This window comes from Leucoraja erinacea, unplaced genomic scaffold, assembly GCF_028641065.1.
Source record: "Leucoraja erinacea ecotype New England unplaced genomic scaffold, Leri_hhj_1 Leri_485S, whole genome shotgun sequence".
NCBI classification, from domain to species: Eukaryota; Metazoa; Chordata; class Chondrichthyes; order Rajiformes; family Rajidae; genus Leucoraja; species Leucoraja erinaceus.
In genome coordinates this window covers 690-23,789 of record NW_026576386.1, presented here as the reverse complement: position 1 = coordinate 23,789, position 23,100 = coordinate 690, and the positions used below count along the sequence as shown (strand labels likewise).

The 23,100-nt window shown below is 45.6% G+C and overlaps 1 long non-coding RNA gene and 1 pseudogene across 2 annotated transcripts; both read left to right on the top strand.

Moving 5' to 3' along the window:
- The first annotated feature begins 1,822 nt into the window (after window positions 1-1,822).
- Window positions 1,823-11,527, top strand: LOC129693931 (uncharacterized). Of its 2 annotated transcripts, none has more exons than XR_008722929.1 (3): window positions 1,823-1,996; window positions 2,088-2,139; window positions 11,166-11,527. It is a non-coding gene; the product is annotated as an uncharacterized LOC129693931 (long non-coding RNA). The 2 variants fall into 2 exon arrangements; XR_008722930.1 differs by having other exon boundaries at window positions 10,887-11,527.
- Window positions 11,528-13,984: 2,457 nt separating this feature from the next.
- Window positions 13,985-20,117, top strand: LOC129693930 (interferon-induced very large GTPase 1-like; annotated as a pseudogene).
- Window positions 20,118-23,100: the final 2,983 nt, after the last annotated feature.

The following is a 23,100-nucleotide window of genomic DNA, read 5'->3' as shown; positions in this document are numbered from 1 at the left end:
CTCAGAAGCAATGCAGAGATTGCAAGCTTAGGGCCTCCCAGGGGAGGGCGGTAGGTGAGACGCCTCTGGACCGAAGGAGCCTCAGCGGTGATGGGAACCTCGGCGATGGCAGCGGGAGCCTCAGCGTCAGCTTGAGCCTCGACGGCAACGGGGGCCTCGGCGGTGGTGGGGCCTCGGCGTCAGCAGGAACCTCGGTGACAGTGCAGCCAGAGGTGGGGGGAGACAAAGGAGGACCTGGCATGGGGGACTGCTGTGAGGACAGTGGGACAACAAGGGGGACCCAGTGTGCGTGAGGGTGGGCACTCTTGTTTAGAAACCTCTGCCCAGGGGATAAGCCAGCATTCATTCGTTTGTTTGTTTATCTGTTCCGGTGAAGGCGCTGTGCACACGGCGGCCAGACATCAGTCACTTGTCTTTTTCTTTTTGTTTTCACTTTAAATTTCAAGTTTTTGTGTACCTTGTGTGTTGTGACTGTTGGCAGACCAATTTCCCTCTGGGGATGATAAAGTTTAATGGTCCTGCTCATGATTCTGCCATGCAAGGCATGGAAAGATACAGATCTAATGCGGGCAAATGGATGGGTAAAGATGTAATGGATGGGTACAGATCTAATGCGGGCAAGTGCGTATGGGTAAAGATGTATGGACATGGTGGGGCAAAGGGCCTGTTTAGAGTCCTACAGCACGGTAACTTCCCTTCAACCCAATATGTCCATACCGACCAACATACTGACCATCTAAGCTGGTCCCATTTTCTCACATTTGGCCCATATCCCTCTAAACCTTTCCTATCCATGTACCTGGGTGTGCTCGGCTTTACTGAGAGCTTCAGTGACTTCAGTTCTACCCGACCCAACCACATCCTTTGCTTTTCATAGAAGCCACATGACTGTTAGAATCATAGAGCTAAACAGCATCAAAACAGCCCTTCACACAACTCGTCCTTGCTAACACAGTTACTGAGTTAGTAACTTGGTTCCTGTCCCTCCAAATCTTTCCTATCTGTTTACCTGTCCAAATATTTTTAAACATTGTCACTTTACCTGTCAGAGAAGCTAGTAGAGGCAGGTGAAATAACAATGTTTAAAGATATTTAGACAGGTACATTGATAGGAAAGTTTGGAGAGACATGAACCAGGCACGGGCTTCTGGGACGACTTCGTTTGTAACTTGGTCTGCATGGACTATTTGGGCTCAAGGGCCTGTTTTGATACACATACGAGATGTGCAGTGAAATGAAAAGTGGCAATGCTCGCGGACTTTGTGCAAAAAGACAAACAACCAAACAACCAAACAAACTACAAACAGAATGGAACAATCACATATTCTTTTACATATTAAATATTGTGGGCGGAAGGAAAAAGGGAAACAAACAGCTATTTTAAAAAAAGCAGTAGAATGGTTCAGTAAAGTTAGTCCCTGGTGAGATAGGAGTTTACAGTCCTAATGACCTCTGGGGAGAAGCTCCTTCTCCACCTCTCTGTTCTCACAGCATGGCAACGGAGGCGTTTGCCTGACCGTAGCAGCTGGAACAGTCCCGTTGCAGGGGTGGAAGGGGTCTCCCATGATTTTACTGGCTCTGGAGTTGCACCTCCTGATGTATAGTTCCTGCAGGAGGACCCCTTTAAATCTCCCTTTAAATCTCTCCCCTCTTAACTTAAACCCTGTGCCCTCTAACTCCCCAACACCAGGGAAAACGCTGTGACCATCCACCTTATCTTTGCCTCTCATGGTTTTATTAACTTCTGTAAAGTCACCCTTCAGCCTCCAATGATCATGAAAATAATCCCCAGCCTCTTCTTGTTAAGCAAATCTAAAAACCCGTACAGACAGTCACATGGTTTCTGTGAAAAGCCAAGGATGTGGTTGGGGTGAAACTGAAAGCACTGAAGCTCTCAGTAAAACAAGGCACAACCTGGGCAGAAGTCACACTGACAACCTGAAGCAGCCACTCATCTGTCCGGGACACTGAAGGAAGGAGCTGGTAATCAGTCACTGTGCGTTTTGCTGTCTATTGGTCTGTGTTACACTTATTCAGTGCTGTCTCTGGTGTTCAGTTCACTCACCTTCCAATGTTATTTCTGGCAGGGTGAGCGGTGAGATCGTGTGATCGGAGCCACAGACACAACTCTAGTGAGAGGTAAGGACAAGAGAGGGGACGGAGACCGGCAGCAGCTGTGGGATTGCCACAACGGAGGTAAAGGGGGGTTGCACGTAAAGTAACTGGGTCATAGGGCTTGATGCATGGAGCCGCTCAATCCATCTGGAGGACATCCGTAACTTCCAGTATATGTTATTAATGCAAGAAACGCGTACTTTCCTACCTGTTAAAAACCGCCAAAATGTTAAATTTTTGCGTTGTAAAAAATTGTGGGAGTCGGGGTAAGTGTGAGAGACACGTACCCAACTTCAGAATTCCAAAAGTGAAGTGAAATGAAGGTACAGAGAAGCGAGAGCTGAAGGGACAACAACAGCTAACGTGCTTGGCGAACATTGGCTGTGCAGATATCAGAATAAAAAATATTGGGAATTATCGCGTTTGCTCACTGCATTTCATCAACAGTAAGGCATTATTTGTGTTTTTTCTTGATTCCTTTGGTATCTAAAAAGTCTCAGAAGTGATAAATCTGGCTGTAAATTTTTCTTCAGATGCGTTTTCATTTTGTATGTAAAAATCCACTTGAGAACCATGGGCGATTTAAAAAATTTACAGCCAGATTTATCGCTTCTGAAACTTTTTAGATGCCAAAGGAATCAAGAAAAAACACAAATAATGCCTTACTGTTGATGAAATGCAGTGAGCAAACGGCCAATGTTCGCCAAGCACTCTGGCTGTTGTTGTCCCTTCAGCTCTCGCTTCTATCTACCGTCATTTCTCCTCACTTTTGGAATTCTGAAGTAGGCTAAATGTCTCACACGCTTATCCCGATTTCCATAATTATTTACAGCGCAAAAATTGACAATTTCAGCGGTGGGGTTTTAACGGGCCCGCTACGCTGGAAACAATGGTAAGTGCCTACCTGCAGTTCATCGCGTGTAATCCATTTGGAGTAGCGTAGCAACAGTACAGGTCATGGGTCGTGACCCGGCTGCCGTGAAACCTCCCTATTGAAGGAGGGCCAGGTAGAGTGGGAGCGGCCGTGTTGGGAGGGATTGTGAAGTCAAACTGATTCTGCTGAGGTTTAAACCCAAACAGAAACTTACTGAGATACGGCCACTAATGCCAAAGTGCTCACCAACTGACATTCACCCATTTATCTGACCATTCCATAGGACTACGCCCAGCATGGCCCCATCCATAGGTGGACTATCTATCTTCTGGCACAAAAAGATTTCTTGGATACACTTTAAAAACATTACCCTCTGTAATTCTATCTCATGAAGATGATCCCACAATACTGGGGAAATTCAAATCCCCGATTATTCCAATACAATTTCTCTCTGCAATTTTCCTTGATATTTGCTCCTCTATCTTCTGCTAACTGTTGGGAATCTACTCCCCTTTTTAACCTCTACCCATATTGTTGCATTTGAAGTGCCTGCTCAATCATCCTCCCTCATTAGTGCAATGATGATGTCCTTCACAAATCATGCAATGCTCACTCCTCTTACACTGCCCTTGTCATGCCTGGAACTTCTATACCTTTTAACATTGAGTTGCTGGTCTTTCAACTATGTCTCAGTGATTGCAAAAATACCATATACCCACATGCTGATCAGAGTTAAGTTCGTCTGCTTTACTGGTCAGAATCTTTACAAAAAATAGATGCAATTTGTCCTTCTCATCCTACCATGTACAACATCATTCCCATGTCTGTTCTACCTAATGACTGACCTGGTGTTTCTACAGTTGACTGAAACTTACCCTCAATCACACATCTAGTCTAAGTCCCATTTCCCCTGACCAAATTAATTTCAAATCTTCCCAACAATTAAAATTGCCAGCAAGGATATTGGACCTTGCCCCATTCAGGTGCAAACTGACCTGCTTGTATAGGCTGCACCCATTCCAGAAATGTCTATGTCCCAACATCCAAAGCCCTCCCTCCTACACCATCCCTTTGGCCACACATTCATCTGGCCTATCTATGTATTCCTATATTCAGGAGCATGTGACACCAGAAACAATGCAGAGATTACAATCTTGAACGTCCTGCTCATGATTCTGCTCTGTAATGCATGGAAGGATACAAATCTAATGCGGGCAAATGGATTAATGTATATGGGCAAAGATGTATGGACATGGTTGGCCAAAGGGCCTGATTAGTCATACCACCCTGTAACAGGCCCTTCAGCCTATTATATCTATACCGACCAAGATACCGACCATCTAAGCTTGTCCGATTTTCTCACGTTGGGCCCATATCCCTCTAAACCTTTTCTATCCATGTACCTGTCCAAATGTCTTTTCAATTTTGTTATAGTACTTGCCTTAACTACCTTCTCTGGCAACGCATTCCATGTTCTCATAAAAATGAAAAGACCCCCTGAATGAAAAGTTGTCCATCAGGCTCCTATTAAATCTTTTCCCTCTCACCTGAAACCAAAGAACTCTGGTTCTTGATTCCTTTACCCTGGGTAAAGACTCAGTGCATTCACACTGTCCCCCTCATGATTATATTTACCTCTATAGAATCACACCTCAGCCTCCTGCATTGCAAGGAATAGCACCTTTTCTGTGCACCACCACTTTGGTAACTGACAATTCCATCCTGTAGCCATTGATCCCTTATTTACATGTCATTAGTAGTGACGTATATTACAACCACTAACTGTTTATCCTCGCTGATGAGAATGTACTGCAACCGCTTTGAGATATTCATGTACATAGAAACATAGAAAATAGGTGCAGGATGAGGCCATTCAGCACCTCGAGCCAGCACCGCCATTCATTGTGATCATGGCTGATCGTCCCCTATCAATAACCCGTGCCTGCCTTCGCCCCATATCCCTTGTCTCCACTAGCCCCTAGAGCTCTATCTTATGCTCTCTTAAATCCATCCAATGAACCGGCCTCCACTGCCCTCTGTGGCAGGGAATTCCATAAATTCACAATTCTCTGGGTGAAAGGTTTTTTCTAACCTCAGTCTTAAATGACCTCCCCTTTATTCTAAGACTGTGGCCCCTGGTTCTGGACTCGCCCAACATTGGAACCTTTTTCCTGCATCTAGCTTGTCCAGTACTTTTATAATTTTATATGTTTCTATAAGATCTCCCCTCATCCTTCTAAACTCCAGTGAATACACGCCTAGTCTTTTCAATCTTTCCTCATATGACAGTCCCAAATCCCAGGGATTAATCTCGTGAACATACGCTGCACTGTCTCAATCACAAGGATGTCCTTCCTCAAATTAGGAGACCAAAACTGTACACAATCCTCTAGATGTGGTCTCACCAGGGCCCTATACAACTGCAGAAAAACCTCTTTACTCCTATACTGAAATCCTCTTGTTATGAAGGCCAACATTCCATTAGCTTTCTTCACTGCCTGCTGTACCTGCACGACAACTTTCAGTGACTGGTGTACAAGGACGCCCAAGTCTCGCTGTAACTCCCCCTTACCTAACCTAACCCCATTGAGATAATAATCTGCCCCCTTGTTTTTGCCGCCAAAGTGGATAACCTTACATTTATCTATATTATACTGCATCTGCCACTCACTCAACCTGTCCAGGTCACCCTGCAACCTCCTAACATCCTCTTCACAGTTCGCACTGCCACCCAGCTTTGTGTCATCCACAAACTTGCTAGTGTTGCTCCTAATTCCCTCTTCCAAATCATTAATATATATGGTAAACAGTTGCGGCCCCAACACCGAGCCTTGCGGCACTCCACTCACCACTGCCTGCCATTCTGAAAAGGACCCGTTCACTCCTACTATTTTGCTTGCAGTCTGCCAACCAATTTTCTATCAACGTCAACACCCTACCCCCAATACCATGTGCTCTAATTTAAGTCACCAGTCTCCCGTGCGGGACCTTATCAAAGGTTTTCTGAAAGACTAGATACACTACAACCACTGGCTCCCCTTCATCCATTTTACTTGTCACATCCTCAAAAAATTCCAGAAGATTAGTCAAGCATGATTTCCCTTTCATAAATCCATGTTGACTTGGACTAATCTTTTTACTGCTATCCAAATACCCCATTATTACCTCTTTAATAATTGACTCCAGCATCTTTCCCACCACTGAAGTCAGGCTAACTGGTCTGTAATTCCCCGTTTTCTCTCTCTCGCTCCATTCTTGAAAAGTGGGATAACATTAGCTGTCCTCCAATCCACAGGAACTGATCCTGAATCTATTGAACATTGGAAAATGATCACCAATGCGTCCACTATTTCTAGAGCCTCCTCCCTGAGGACCCTGGGATGCAGACCATCAGGCCCAGGGGATTTATCATCCTTCAGACCCATTAGCCTACCCAATACTATTTCTCGCCTATGAATATTTCTTTCAGTTCCTCTACACCCTTAGAGCCTCTGTCCTCCAGTACATCTGGGAGATTGTTTGTGTCTTCCTTAGTGAAGACAGATCCAAAGTACCTATTCAACTCTTCTGCCGTTGCCCATAATAATTTCACCCGTGTCTGCCTTCAAGGGACCCACATTTGACTTTGCTACTCTTTTTCCATTAACATATCTAAAGAAGCTTTTACTGTCCTTCTTTATATTCCTGGCCAGCTTCCCTTCGTACTTCATCTTTTCAGCCCACATTGCCTGTTTTGTTTCCTTCTGTTGTCCTATGAAAGTGTCCCAATCCTCCGGCTTCCAGCTGCTCTTTGCTGTGTTATACATCTTTTATTTCAGTTTTATTCCATCCCTAACCACGGTTGCCTCCTACTCCCCTTAGAATCTTTCTTCCTTTTTGGAATGAAATGATCCTTCGTCTTCTGGATTATGCCCAGAAATTCCTGCCATTGCTGTTCCATTGTCATTCCTGCTAGGATCCCTTTCCAGTCTACTTTGGCCAGCTCCCCTCTCATAGAAACATAGAAACATTAGGTGCAGGAGTAGGCCATTCGGCCCTTCGAGCCTGCACCGCCATTCAATATGATCATGGCTGATCATCCAACTCAGTATCCCGTACCTGCCTTCTCTCCATACCCTCTGATCCCCTTAGCCACAAGGGCCACATCTAACTCCCTCTTAAATATTGCCAATGAACTGGCCTCGACTACCCTCTGTGGCAGAGAGTTCCAGAGATTCACCACTCTCTGTGTGAAAAAAGTTCTTCTCATCTCGGTTTTAAAGGATTTCCAGGTGTGGTCTCACCAAGACCCTGTACAACTGCAGTAGAACCTCCCTGCTTCTATACTCAAATCCTTTTGCTATGAAAGCTAACATACCATTCACTTTCTTCATTGCCTGCTGCACCTGCATGCCTACTTTCAATGACTGGTGTACCATGACATCCAGGTCTCGCTGCATCTCCCCCTTTCCCAATCGGCCACCATTTAGATAGTAGTCTGCTTTCCTGTTTTTGCCACCAAAATGGATAACCTCACATTTATCCACATTATACTGCATCTGCCAAACATTTGTCCACTCACCCAGCCTATCCAAGTCACCTTGCAGTCTCCTAGCATCCTCCTCACAGCTAACACTGCCCCCCAGCTTAGTGTCAGCCGCAAACCTGGAGATATTGCCTTCAATTCCCTCATCCAGATCATTAATATATATTGTAAATAGCTGGGGTCCCAGCACTGAGCCTTGCGGTACCCCACTAGTCACTGCCTGCCATTGTGAAAAGGACCCGTTTACTCCTACTCTTTGCTTCCTGTTTGCCAGCCAGTTCTCTATCATCTCTTCTCAATCTCCAAACCCCTTCCCCCTCCACAACCACCCACCCCTCACCTCCCCCGTGCATCCCCATCACCGCCCCGTCCCTCACCCAACACGCACAACATCCCATCCACCCAACCCCCCCACCTCACATCAATACTGAACCCCCAATGCCGTGTACTTTAAGTTTGTATACTAATCTCTTATGTGGGACCTTGTCGAAAGCCTTCTGGAAGTCCAGATACACCACATCCACTGGTTCTCCCCTATCCACGCTACTAGTTACATCCTCGAAAAATTCTATAAGATTCTTCAGACATGATTTACCTTTCGTAAATCCATGCTGACTTTGTCCAATGATTTCACCACTTTCCAAATGTGCTGCTATCCCATCTTTAATAACTGACTCTAGCAATTTCCCCACTACCGATGTTAGACTAACTGGTATGTAATTCCCCGTTTTCTCTCTCCCTCCCTTCTTAAAAAGTGGGGTTACGTTTGCTACCCGCCAATCCTCAGGAACTACTCCAGAATCTAAAGAGTTTTGAAAGATTATTACTAATGCATCCACTATTTCTGGAGCTACTTCCTTAAGTACTCTGGGATGCAGCCTATCTGGCCCTGGGGATTTATCGGCCTTTAATCCATTCAATTTACCCAACACCACTTCCCGGCTAACCTGGATTTCACTCAATTCCTCCAACTCCTTTGACCCGCGGTCCCCTGCTATTTCCGGCAAATTATTTATGTCTTCCTTAGTGAAGATGGAACCAAAGTAGTTATTCAATTGGTCCGCCATATCCTTGTTCCCCATGATCAACTCACCTGTTTCTGACTGCAAGGGACCTACATTTGTTTTAACTAATCTCTTTCTTTTCACATATCTATAAAAACTTTTGCAGTCAGTTTTTATGTTCCCTGCCAGTTTTCTTTCATAATCTATTTTTCCTTTCCTAATTAAGCCCTTTGTCCTCCTCTGCTGGTCTCTGAATTTCTCCCAGTCTCCGGTATGCTGCTTTTTCTGGCTAATTTGTACGCATCATCCTTCGCTTTGATACTATCCCTGATTTCCCTTGTTATCCACGGATGTACTACCTTCCCTGATTTATTCTTTTGCCAAACTGGGATGAACAATTTTTGTAGTTCCTCCATGCAGTCTTTAAATGTCTTCCATTGCATATCCACCGTCAACCCTTTTAGAATTAATTGCCAGTCAATCTTGGCCAATTCACGTCTCATACCCTCAAATTTACCTTTCTGTAAGTTCAGAACCATTGTTTCTGAATTAACAATGTCACTCTCCATCCTAATGAAGAACTCAACCATATTATGGTCACTCTTGCCCAAGGGGGCACGTACAACAAGATTGCTAACTAACCCTTCCTCATTACTCAATACCCAGTCTAAAATAGCCTGCTCTCTCATTGGTTCCTCTACATGTTGATTTAGATAACTATCCCGCATACATTCCAAGAAATCCTCTTCCTCAGCACCCCTGCCAATTTGATTCACCCAATCTATATGTCTCATGCCTTCATAATCCCCTTTGTTCAACTGCATCACTGAGACTTCCAATTTCACCTTCTCGTTTTCAAATTGCAGATTAAAACTAATCATATAATGATCACTACCTCCAAGCGGTTCCTTTACCTCGAGTTCTCTTATCATATCTGGTTTATTGCACAACACTAAATCCAGTACCTGTACCTTTCACCAGGAGGACAACACAGAATTCAAGGACTTTGTTCACCCAACTGTTCCCTTTACAATTGAGTCCCTATTTACTGCAGCTAAACTTAGTGCCACAAACATGCCCGTTTCTTCCCATCCCAAAGAGGCTGCCCCCCAACGTATCCAACATGGTCTACCTGTTTAACAGAGGGACGGCCACAGAGGTCTCCTGCACCACCCGCCTGTGCCCACTGACCCCTGGTGGGCACCCACTGCATTTCTACCTATTGTTTACAGGGCGACCAGCTCACTCTACATTCCATCCACAATGTCCTCAGCACCATGGATGATCCTCAGTGAGACCATCTTCAGCATTACTTTCAAACAGTCCCGCTTTTACTGTGAAGTCTGGCTTGTCGGCCTATGGACTCCGGTGCCTCCTCGACCTCTCGGGCTGTCCCCACCGTTACTGTTGCTGCTGACTCCTCCGGGCCTCCGCTGCTGCAGCTGACTCCTCCGGGCCTCACCGGGCTGCCGCTAGCTTCGCTGCTGTTCTCGTTGTCGCCGGCCCCAGCTACTCTGCCAACTTGCTTGCCTGCTGTCACCACGGCGGCTTCCCTCTGCTGCTCCGCTACTCCGCTCGTTTCAGCTGCTGGCCCCCACTGCTCCACCCTTCGGGACTGTGGCCCGCCAGCAGGGGCCGGGTAAGTGCTGTGTCCCTGCTTCTCTCGCGCGGACCCACTCTTCGCTTGGCCTGCCCGCTTCTCTCGCGCGACCGGACCCTCTTTCCTCGAGGCCGGACTTTCTGTCACGTCCGGGCTTTCTCCGCTCCCGGCCGTCTCTAGAGACCGGGCGGGAGACTCGGTTTTCATGGGTGGCTTTACCGGACCAGTCCGTGGCCTACACGGTACTAGGCCCTCACCTGACGTCGGTAGCGGCTACTGGGGCTGGCCGTGGGCTACACGGTCCTGGAAGTCACCCGAAGTTGGTGACGGCAGCCGGACCTGTCCATGGCTTGCATGGTACACGGCCCTGGAAGTCACCCGAAGTTGGTGACGGCTGCTTGAGCCTGGCTGTGGGCTGCACAGCCCTGGAAAACTTTCCCGGTAAGATGACACCATAGCTTTTAGCTTCCAACTGCGCTCTTCGGTGACACTTATTGCCCCGCTTGTCTTCCTTGCGCTCTTGCTTCCCGTTACATTCTTTCTTTTCTTTGCTTTGGCGCCAATTCAAAACCATTTGCCGCCAAATCTTTTTGCTTGGCGCTATTAGATTTTGTTTCTAATTACAACTGCTTTTTTAACCTTTTTCTTTCTTTATTTTCTTTTGTATTTTTTCATCCTCGTCGCCAATCGTTGTGTATTTGGGTGCTTGGAACGGACTTAAACTAACACTCGGACACGGGAGTTAATTAACAAGCTTTTTTATTCCAGGACGCCACCTGGAGTCTCCCGTGTGCATGCGTCCCTTGCACAAGACATCACATATGCTAATTATATGTCATACCTAACACTGCCCCTGGCCCTGGATACCACAGCCAGGAGAAACCTCCTCCCTGTGTCCAGTCCATCAAGCCTGGTAGAATTTCACAAGTTTCTGCAAGATCGCTCAGTCTTTTGAACAGCAAGAATAGAGGGCAGATTTACTCTATTTCTCTTCATGTGACAAACCCGTGTAAACCTGAAACTTGGACTCTGTATCTCTCTCCATAGATGCTGCCTGAACCCCTGAGCACTTCCTGGATTCTCTGATTTTACCCCAGGAAACTGTCTGGAGAATCATCAATGCACTCCCTCTATTGAAAGTGCACATTTCATTAGGTAAGGACCAGGTTTGTACACAATCCTTCAGATATGGTCTCAAAAAAGATACATAGCAGAAAGCATTCTATCCAGATAGATCACAACTTGGTTTGGAAACTTCTCTGCCCAAGACCATAAGATATTGCAGAGGGTTGGGAATATTGTCCAATCCATCACACAGACCAGACAAACCATCATGGACTATATTAACACTTCTGCTGCCTCAGGAAAACAGCCAACATAATCAAAGACGACTCACACCATGCTCTCTTCCCTCGATTCCATCAGGCAATGATTACAAAAGCATGAAGGGGCGCGGGACATCGAAGGATGAGAAGCCGAAGCAAAGAAGTGGAAGCCAAGATACCGAATGGAAACGACACCGATAAATAAATAACTGAATGGACACAACGCCTAAAAGCCAAATAACCAAAAGGGCACGACGCTGAAAGGACACGAACCCGAACGGACTCCATGCCGAAAGGACGACGTCTCCAGGGACGGGATTTGCCCGATCCCCTTTCAGTGATTGGTCCAGACCCCTGCGTCCATCACATCACTGGCCGGGGGAGACGGGAGGGTGGGGGTCACTTTTAATTTTCCTTCACCACTTTTGGACTTTCCTGAATATAAAATAAAACCCCGTGTGATTGGAACTTTCGGTTGATTTAACAAAATGATAATCCAAATTGGTTTCATAGGTATTTACACCAACAGTAACACTGTAACAATTAATTTTGACTACCACAATGCATACACTACCTTTTATTAAGAATAAATTAGCTCCCTGTGTTGGTTCAGTGATGTGAATGTACTGGTCGTTTTGCGCTCAGCGATTTCCTTCGGGCTGGATAAGTGGGTCAGTTGTAGAGAAAACTTTTATCAAATGCATTGGACGAAGTTAAACAAATTTAGGTGTCATGACCTTTCGGTTAATTGGCTTTTAGGCATCATCTCCCTTCGGTATCTTGGATTCCAATTCTTCACTTTGGTTTCTTGTCCTTCAACATCCCGTCCGCACACATGAAGGCACATCCTACCAGATTCAGGGCGCTTTCAGACTCTTGAATCGTCCTCCATTAAAATAAAGGGATAATCACAATCTCACAATCTAACAGCAGTAATACCAACAATAAACCAATGTAGCAGCCTGGACGAGGTCAGGAAAAGGCCAGACCCTAGGCAGGTTCAGAATTGCCACTTTCATTTCACTGCACATCTCGTATGTGTATGTGACAAATAAACTTGACTTGACTTGACTTGACTTGAAATTGTTTAATGAAGCTCGAGAACACACTGCACCCCAGCAAGCAGGACCTGGGATACCCTGTGGGCAGACAATCATCCCTGTCCACCAAGTGATGAGGGGGATGACCCAAGGAGTGGCCTAACCCCCAGGGACCGCCACCAACAGCAATAGCTCATTGAGGTTCTTGCACTTTTTAATCTGCACTTTCACTGTAACTGTAACATGGTAGAATACATTCTACACTGGTATATTTATTTTTGTGCTACTTGTACTTTTGTAAGGCTTCATTGCATCATGTATGGTATGATTTGACTGGATAGTATGCAGAGTTTTTCATTGTATCTTGATACATGTGACAATAATAATCCAATTCCAAGGTCATGTATAATTCTGGTGACCAATTCCAGGTACCCACGATGATCACACACTGACTGTACTTGAAACACACGGTGCCAAGGCAACAAGAGGATCGTCAGTCAGAGCCAAAGAGGTGACCAGCACTGTGATCCCAGGATAGGAACTCCAGCACTCCAACACATCACAACTTGGTCGTCTGGGCTCTGTGAAATATCCCGGGACAGGAGACCGGACAACTGGATAAATCCTGGGCCTGTATCCAGGCACCGTGCTATATTGTGGAATAGGAGCCCAGGCCTCAAGGTAGATACTGGGACAGAAACGTACAACTGGTGAAGATTCACCCAACTGCAATATACAAGACAGGAGCACTGACATCCTGGGAATTCCAGGATAAGAACCACCTCTCCGGGAAAGGGCATACAGATCCCAGGAAATACATTCACCCAGTGAGAGAGAATGGCGAGTGTTTCATCAACTGTAAATAGCTGGTCTGAAAACCTGAACACTCCACAACTTGTGAGGGATTTGGGTTTACAGGGTCATTATCCTCACAAACTGTCACTGGTGTCAATGCGGGAGGTATCCTGGGGTAAACTGGACGACAGCAAACCAACTCGACCAGAAGATCTTCCTTGGCAATTTCTCCAAATGATCCTCTCAGCTAATTCACAGGCGAGGAATCCTGAATGGCCCCCTGCTCGGTACACAGACAGTTACAACAGTAAAGATCAAGACTTCAGTGATTTCTTTGAAATGAAAGAGCCAGGAGATTCTGGGATTAACCCTCTGGATATCATTGCTGCCATTTTCCTCTGTGCCGACCACTCTCTCCAGCAGGAACTGATGCTGAAGATGTCTCTGTGCCAACTTGCATTACCCTTTCTGTTGCCGGAAGGGCACAGTTACCCCAGGGACAAGGTAAGTGGACCCATGGAAAGGCCTGGTGCCACCCTTCTCCTCTGGGCCATGAGACCCATTGTTAAAATGTGCCCACAATCCCCCACAGGGAGCAGCCCCGTTGAGGAGATGCCCATCGTGACAGCAACTGTGCCAACTGTCTCCTTCCTCAGACTCGGAAGGTGCACGATATCCAAATCCAGAATCCTCAATCTCACCTTGGGCCAGACCCAGCTGCAGCAGAACATCTTCCTGCACTCCTGGATGGAATGTGGGAATGTGCCCCGTAGGATATCGGATGGGATGGCTGAGATCAGCTGGTATCTACCTTCTGGGAAGAGCAACACGGACATTTTCCCGGAGGCTGCTGCATTCATCAACCTCCGAGGTGATGCTGAAACTTACCAGGGACACACTCGGTTTCTGGCAAAAGTCTCTGCTGCTCTCTTTATTTTCATTGACGTTATCGGTGAGAAGGAAAGAGAATTCCTCACCTCTCTCGCACTGTCACCGGCAAAACTCTTTCTGATAGTGAACACTTACATCAGTGAGCAACACATCACCCCTGAGCAGGTAAAGAAACTGTTCAAAGATCTGAAGTTACAACCTCAACAATGCATTGTTCGGACACATGTAAACAGGGCAGAACTTGTGAAAAAACGTTGTTCTCAGATAAAACAAGTGATTCTAATGAGTGACGGGGACCAGAGCTTCCTGAGTCTGGAACAAATGGGTGACATTGCGAGAGAAAGTGGGATTCAGGTCGATGAACATCAGCCTGAAATACAACGGGCCAAGGACCTGACGTCCAAACCACAGAGAGAGGCCGACCTTGGAGACAGTTGGGGATCAGAGGATCCATCTCACCGGCATTCACCAGGTCTCCCACAGGGAATGATTGGTGTTCCACCAGCTGGAAATAACCAGGATGAAAATCGGAGCCCACCTACAACTTGTGAGGGATTTGGGTTTACAGGATCATTATCCTCACAAACTGTCACTGACGTCCATGCGGGAGGTATCCTGGGGTAAACTGGACGACAGCAAACCAACTCGACCAGAAGATCTTCCTTGGCGATTTCTCCAAATGATCCTCACAGCTAATTCACTGGCGAGGAATCCTGAATGGCCGCCTGCTCAGTCTTCAAAAGACAACAAAGGTGATGTTGAAGATTTCAGCCATTTCTTTCAAGCACAAAGGCCAGGAGATTCTGGTATTAACCCTCTGGATATCATTGCTGCCATTTTCCTCTGTGCTGACCACTCTCTCCAGCAGGAACTGATGCTGAAGATGTCTCTGTGCCAACTTGCATTACCCTTTCTGCTGCCGGAAGGGCACAGTTACCCCAGGGACAAGGTGAGGGGACCCATGGAAGGACCTGGTGCCACCCTTCTCCTCTGGGCCATGAGGCCCATTGTTAAAATATGGTGCCCACAATTTCCCACAGGGAGCAGCCGCGTTGTGGAGATGCCCATCGTGACAGCACCCGTGCCAACTGTCTCCTTCCTCAGACTCGGAAGGTGCACGATGTCCAAATCCAAACTCCTCAATCTTACCTTGAGCCAGACCCAGCTGCAGCAGAACATCTTCCTGCACTCCGGGATGGAATGTGGGAATGTGCCCCGTGGGATATCGGATGGGATGGCTGAGATCAGCTGGTATCTACCTTCTGGGAAGAGCAACACGGACATTTTCCCGGAGGCTGCTGCATTCATCAACCTCCGAGGTGATGCTGAAACTTATCAGGGACACACTCGGTTTCTGGCAAAAGTCTCTGCTGCTCTCTTTATTTTCATTGACGTTATCGGTGAGAAGGAAAGAGAATTCCTCACCTCTCTCGCACAGTCACCGGCAAAACTCTTTCTGATAGTGAACACTAACATCAGTGAGCAACACATCACCCCTGAGCAGGTAAAGAAACTGTTCAATGATCTGAAGTTACAACCTCAACAATGCATTGTTCGGACAAATGTAAACGAGGCCAAACTTGTGGAAAAACTTCGTTCTCAGGTAAAACAAGTGATTCTAATGAGTGACGGGGACCAGTGCTTCCTGAGTCTGGAACAAATGGGTGACATTGCGAGAGAAAGTGGGATTCAGGTCGATGAACAACAGCCTGAAATACAACGGGCCAAGGACCTGACCAAAATACTGGGCAGTCTTGACCCTGCAGACATCATTTGGTATAAAAAGAGAGTGCTGCCCTTTCATGGAGAGCCCTGGCAAGGGCTGACTAAAGTTGAGAAAGAGAAGTCTCGGATGAAACTCCGTGGGGACAGAACCACAGAGAAGTATAACCGCAAGCTGGACCAAGACAAGAAAAGAATCCGGGAAGCTCAGCTCAGACAGAGCCTGTCGGTGGAGATGCAGATATTCATTGACCACCTCACCTGTCCTGGTGGGGATGACAAGGCCATTTCCTTGCAGTGGCTGAAGCTGATGCTGGACAGTAAATCAAGGGAAATCATGGCAGGATTGCGCAGGGTTTATAAAGAACTGAGCAAAGACTCAATGCAGAATGTCAAGGAGCTGAAGGACATGGATCAGAAGATGACTGATAGTTCCCTGGGACTTGAGCACTTCATGAGGGAACTGGGCCAGGTTTATGAACTCTCAGTGACACAACACAACATCAAGCAACAAACACAGATCCACCCACATGTGCTTCAGTTACCGGGTGTTGCTGCTGAACTGTTGCTGGATGGGTTCCCACTGGAGCTCATTGATGGAGACGTCTCCAACGTTCCTGTTTCATGGATCACTGCTGTACTGGAAGCAGTGGCCGAGAAGGTGGGACGTGCTTCAAGAGTGTTTGTGCTGACAGTGATTGGAGTTCAGAGCACAGGCAAGTCCACGCTCCTCAATACAATGTTCTGTTTGCGGTTTGCTGTGAGCAGCGGCCGATGTACTCGAGGGGCCTACATGCAGCTGATGAAGGTCACAGGGAAACTGGCGGAGGAGCTGGGCTGTGACTTCATCCTGGTCATTGACACGGAGGGGCTGAGAGCTCCAGAACTTGCAACACTAACAGACAGCTACGAACACGACAATGAGCTGGCAACATTTGTGGTGGGATTAAGCAACATAACGTTGGTAAACATAGGCATGGAAAACATCGCAGAGATGAAAGATATTTTACAGATTGTTGTTCATTCCTTACTCCGCATGAAACTGACGGGGAAAAGACCAAAGTGTATATTTATCCACCAGAATGTTGGAGATGTGAGTGCACATGATCACAATCTGAGAGGTCGTCAGAAACTACTGGAACAGCTGGATAAGATGACAGAGGCTGCAGCAAAACTGGAGAAGGTGGAGGGAGTTACGTTCCGTGATGTGATGGACTATGATGCTGACAAGGACAACTGGTACATCCCTGGTCTGTGGCAAGGTACACCCCCAATGGCTGCCGTCAACACTGGCTACAGTGAACACGTCTTCCAACTGAAGAAGAGTCTCATTCAATGTTTACTCAAAGGGAAACCAGACCAAGGAGCTTTCACAATCCCAGACTTTACCAAATGGATGACTGGCCTTTGGGAGCAGGTGAAACATGAGAATTTCATTTTCAGCTTTCAGAACAGTCTAGTCGCAGAGGCTTACAACCAGCTCTCTGTGAAGTACAAGGACTGGGAGTGGGAGCTCCGCAAATTCACACACTCCTGGGGAAACGAGGCTGATAACACAGTAAACAATGCCAGTGGTGACCTCAACCTACTGCTCCAAACACTGGAACGTGAGATCAGGACGGAGATTAACAAAAGGGAGGGTGAGACTCTGGATAAACTAAAAGCTCTGTTTGAAAGTGGGGCTGATAACGTGCAGCTGATGGAGAAATACAGGGTGGAATTCAAGCTCAGTATCTCCAGTTTATGCAGACGGCTTCAGGATGATTCAATGCAGAGATGTAAGGATGCCGTGAACAGATGTGTGGGACTGCAGAAAGTGGATGCTATTTGGAATAAATCTCACAAGAAGATCGAACACCAGGTCAAGGAGCTTTTATTAAAGTGTAAAGGGGCAAATCAGATGTTGGGTGATGAGGAACTGCAAACTGCCTTTGGAAAGATGTGGCAAGACACACTGTCACAGCTGGACTATCAGCCCTGTAGAGAAAGAAACATCGAACTGGAGATTGAAAAACTTCTCAGAGAGAACACAACAACTCAAGGGAGGGTGATTAATGAAATGCTAAAAAGAAAACCTCTCTGTAAACAGGGAACTCAGTGCTTTCAAATTGAAGGGAAACACATCAACACGACATGGATGAGATGTGTTAAAACCACAATTGGGATATCCTTGCACCAATCAGATGTTAATCAGGCAGCAATGATAACACAGTCCCTAGAGGATGAATGCCATCAATGGATCAGTGACATCACAAAAATGGACATGGATTATGACATTAGATATTGTATTGAACTTTTGAATATTATACAGAAGAAAATTAACAATATTTCACACCCAAACTTCACAATGAGTGAGGAATTCAGGGCTGAGTTTAAACTTCACCTGTGTGGTTACGCTGTACCAAGATTCCAAGAGATGCAGACGAGGTTCATCCAGAAACACGACCCGCGGCAAAGACTGGAAAACATGAAGGGTCAATACTATGATCTCTTCATTGATATTTACACAGAGTAGGATGAGAATCAGAGACAAGCCGAAACAATATGATATGAAACAAAATGACCCTGAGAGCAAGTACAGTCTCCGCAACAACTTCACTGTGGCCCTCCTGGTGCACTTGAAACAAAGGGGTACATTTGATGACTATCACCGGTATATCACTGACCTTGAGAATTTGGCCAAAGACTGGCTCCATCACCAGGTTATTGAACACTGCAAGACACAACGTGATGGAGAGAGCACGTTTACCCGTCTGGCTAAAGGAATCCTCACACAGATCACTGGGAAAGCTAAAGAGATTGTTGAGGATGCAGTGATGCAGAACTTTGCTGGAAATGCTCAGAGCTTCCTGGACATGTCTGTTGAAAAGTTAAAGGACAGGATCTCAATGCCCAAAGATGAAATGAAACTTGTTCTGTTTCACAGTGACGGTGATGGCAAGAAATGGGCAGAAGCAGTTCTGCCATCTATTGAAGAGGTGGAGCAGAGACTACTCAGTGAGGTAACAAGCTGGGATGTCCAAGCAAAGATTGAAGAATTATCCATTAGACCCAGGGATGTGATGTTCAAAGGGTTATTTAATTGTACCAAGAAATGTCCTTTCTGTGGGGTTTTCTGTGATTCAGAGACCGTAGTACACTCACAGCACTCTTGTAAGCAGCACAGACCAGAAGGACTCAATTGCAATCGATGGATAGACAGTGAACGTCTTGTAACTGACGTCTCCACAGCTTCAGTCACAGGTAAAGGATCATTCACAAATCAACGGTTAAAGAGTCAACGTCTTGTAACGTAACTGACGTCTGCACAGCTTTAGTCGCAGGTAATGTATCCTTTAGTAATAACGACACAAATGGGGAATACAAACCCTACAAGGATTACCAAACTGTCAATGATTACTACAAATCCTGGACCATCCAGCGGGAAATTTCCACACAGGCAGCATCCTATTGGAAGAAGGTTTTCTACACTTTCAATAAGCAGTTTGCTGAAAAATACAAAGCCAAACCTGCAGAGATCGATGAAGCCTGGAACATTGACTGGGATGTAGTGAGGGGATGTCTGAATAAGACGTATAACACAAACATTCAGTCTTGGTGAGGTGCCTCTACATGACATCACTCAATTAGAGGTATAAATAGTCTACTTCCCTATAAAGGAAATGGCAGAGAAAATCACACAACATTAAAATTCTAATCTGATTATAAATCATAAAACAATTAGCAGAGCAGAGAGTTTCAACCAATTGCTTATTAAAATTGCTTTTGCAGAAGTACCCAAAAAGGTTGAGGGCAAAGCTGCAGACTTTGTCTGTATGGACTTCAGCCAACCTTTGATAAGATTCCGCATAGTGGCTGCTCAAGAAGGTTAGATCGCATGGATCCAGGGAGAGCCAGCTGACTGGACAGAGAATTGGCTTCATGGAAGGAAGCAGAGGTGGTGGTGGAAGGTTGTATTATGGACCAGCGGCCTGTGACTAGTGATGTGCCCCAGAGATCTGTGCTGTTTGTGCTTTATAAGAACATAGAACAGGACAACACAGGAACGGGCCCTTCAGCCCACAATGTTTATGCCAAACATGGAACCTAGCTACACTGATTTCATCTGAATAAAACTTAGCACAGGCATAATTCAGTTAAAAAATATGTACAAAAACACTTGTTTAAAAGGATATTGGGATGAGGATAGGTGATTGTGAGTGGAATATTTGTTATGCTGATTGTATTGGGAAGGGTGATTATAGGGTAATCGGTTGTAAATATGACTAAGATACTGTATAGTTTATTAGGATTTTTTTCTTTTCTTTTTCTTTTTTTCTTTTTTGTATGGCTTTGTAAATATTTGATTAGTGTTCAAATGTAAATAATTTGGTGTACATATAGTGGATGGTGTACATATGTACATATAGCTGCTAAATGTGTATGAGATAATAATTACCAAGCAGTTGAATAAGGGGTGGGGAATTAATAAGCTTGGCCTTCTTCCTGCTCCTTTTCGGACACATGATTTCATTTATTTATAGATATGTTTATGACACTTTATAAGCAGTTTGTTTTGTTTTGTATGCTGTTTCACACTCTTTTTTATTCTTTTATTCTGTCTGAAATTTCCACCCCGGGAATATAATTGTGATTGTCTTGTGATTGCCTCTCATAATTTTATATACTTCCCTTCAACCTCCAACATTGCAGAGAAAACAATTGTATATTAATGATTTGGATAAGGGGATTGAAGGCTTAGTGGCCAAGTTTGCAAATGATGCTAAGATAGGTGGAGCCACAGCAGGTGTAGAGGAAGCAAGGACTCTGGAGAGAAAGACTTGGACATGTGGGGAGAGTGGGCACAGAAGTGGCAGTTGGAATATAGTGTAGCAAAATGCGGAGTCATGCATTTTGGTAATAAGAATAAGGCGTAGATAATTTTTTTTAATGAAGAGAGAATCCAGAAAATGGAGATGTAAAGGGACTTGGAAGTGCTGGTGCAGGATTCCATAAAGTTAAATTGCATTAATGAAGGAAAATCCAATGCTGGCATTTATATCAAGAGGACTGGAATACAAAAACAGAGTATAATGCTGTGCTCTATACATGCTAGTCAGGCCGCATTTGGACAAACTGTGAGAAAAATGTGTCCCCATATCTGAGGAAGGATGTGCTGGCTCTGGAGAGGGTCCAGAGGAGGTTTAACAAGATTGATCTCAGGAATGAGAGGTTTAGCATATGATTAGCGTTTGACGGCACTGGGCCTCTACCCTCGCTGGAGTTTGAAGGTTGAGGGCGGGCGGGGAGGACATTGAAACTTACAGAATGGTGAAATGCGTAGATGGAGTGGATGTGGAAAGGATGATTCCACTGGTGGGAGAGTCTAGGACCAGTAATAGCCTCAGAATTTAAGGAGGCTCTTTTAGAAAAGTGAGGAGGAACTTCTTCAGTCAGAGGGTAGTTAATCTGTGGAACATTTCCACAGAGGGCTGTGGAGGCTGTCAGTGGATATTTTCAAGGCAGAGATGGGCACATTTTTGATTAAAACGGGTGACAAGGATTATGGGGAAAAGGCAGAAAAATGGGATTAGGAGGCAGAGATCAGCCATGAATGAATGGCGGAGTAGACTCGATGGGCCAAATGGCCTAAATCTATCCCTATAACTTGTGAACTTGTGAATCGAAGTATATCCAACCTCTCCCTGTAGCTGAAACTCTCTAATCCAGGCAGCATTCTGGTAAACCTCCTCTGCACCCTCTCCAAAGCCTCCACATCTTTACTGTAACGGGGTGGCCATAACTGCAGGCAATACCCCAAATGTCCAACTGCCTGACTTCCTGACTCTTATATTGAATGACCCAAGCAATGAAGGGAAACATACCGTATGTGTCCTTTACCACCCTATCTACTTCTGCTGCCACCTTCAGTGAGCTATGACCTTGGACTCCAAGATCCCTCTGCACATTAATGCAGTTTAAGGATCTTGCCATTAACTGTATACTTTCCTTACATTCAACCTCTCAAAGTGCAACACCTCACCCATGCTCAGGTTAAACCTCATCTGCCATTTCTCTGCCCATTTCTGTAGCTGATCTATATCCCATTGCATCTTAGAAACATAGAAACATAGAAAATAGGTGCAGGAGTAGGCCATTCGGCCCTTCGAGCCTGCACCGCCATTCAATATGATAATGGCTGATCATCCAACTCAGTATCCTGTACCTGCTTCTCTCCATACCCCCTGATCCCTTTAGCCACAAGGGCCACATCTAACTCCCTCTTAAATATTGCCAATGAACTGGCCTCAACTACCTTCTGTGGCAGAGAATTCCAGAGATTCACCACTCTCTGTGTGAAAAATGTTTTCCTCATCTCGGTCCTAAAAGATTTCCCCCTTATCCTTAAACTGTGACCCCCTTGTTCTGGACTTCGTCAACATCGGGAACAATCTTCCTGCATCTAGCCTGTCCAACCCCTTAAGAATTTTGTAAGTTTCTATAAGATCCCCCCTCAATCTTCTAAATTCTAACGAGTACAAGCCGAGTCTATCCAGTCTTTCTTCATATGTATGTCCTACCATCCCAGGAATCAGTCTGGTGAACTTTCTCTGTACTCCCTCTATGGCAAAATGTCTTTCCTCAGATTAGGAGACCAAAACTGTACGCAATACTCCAGGTGTGGTCTCACCAAGACCCTGTACAACTGCAGTAGAACCTCCCTGCTCCTATACTCAAATCCTTTTGCTATGAATGCTAACATACCATTCGCCTTCTTCACTGCCTGCTGCACCTGCATGCATACTTTAGCATCTACTGATAGCCTTCCTTGCTGTCTGCAACTCCTCCAAATTAGGTATCATCAGCAAACTTACTCACAAACCACCCGCATTTACCTCTAGGTCATTTTAGTTTAGTTTAGAGATACAGCACGGAAACAGGTCCTTTGGCCCACTGTGTCCCAACAACCAGTGATCCCCACACATTAACACAACCCTACACACACTGCGGACAATTTTACATTGATACCAACCCAATTAACGTGTACGTCTTTGGAATGTGGGAGGAAACTTAAAATCTTGGAGAAAACACACGCCGGTCACAGGGAGAACGTACAAACTTCGTACAGACTAGCTCCCGTAGTCAGGATCTAACTCAGGTCTCTGGGGCTGTAAGGTAATAGCTCTACCACTACACCACCAAGCCGCCATTATTTATATGGATCACAAA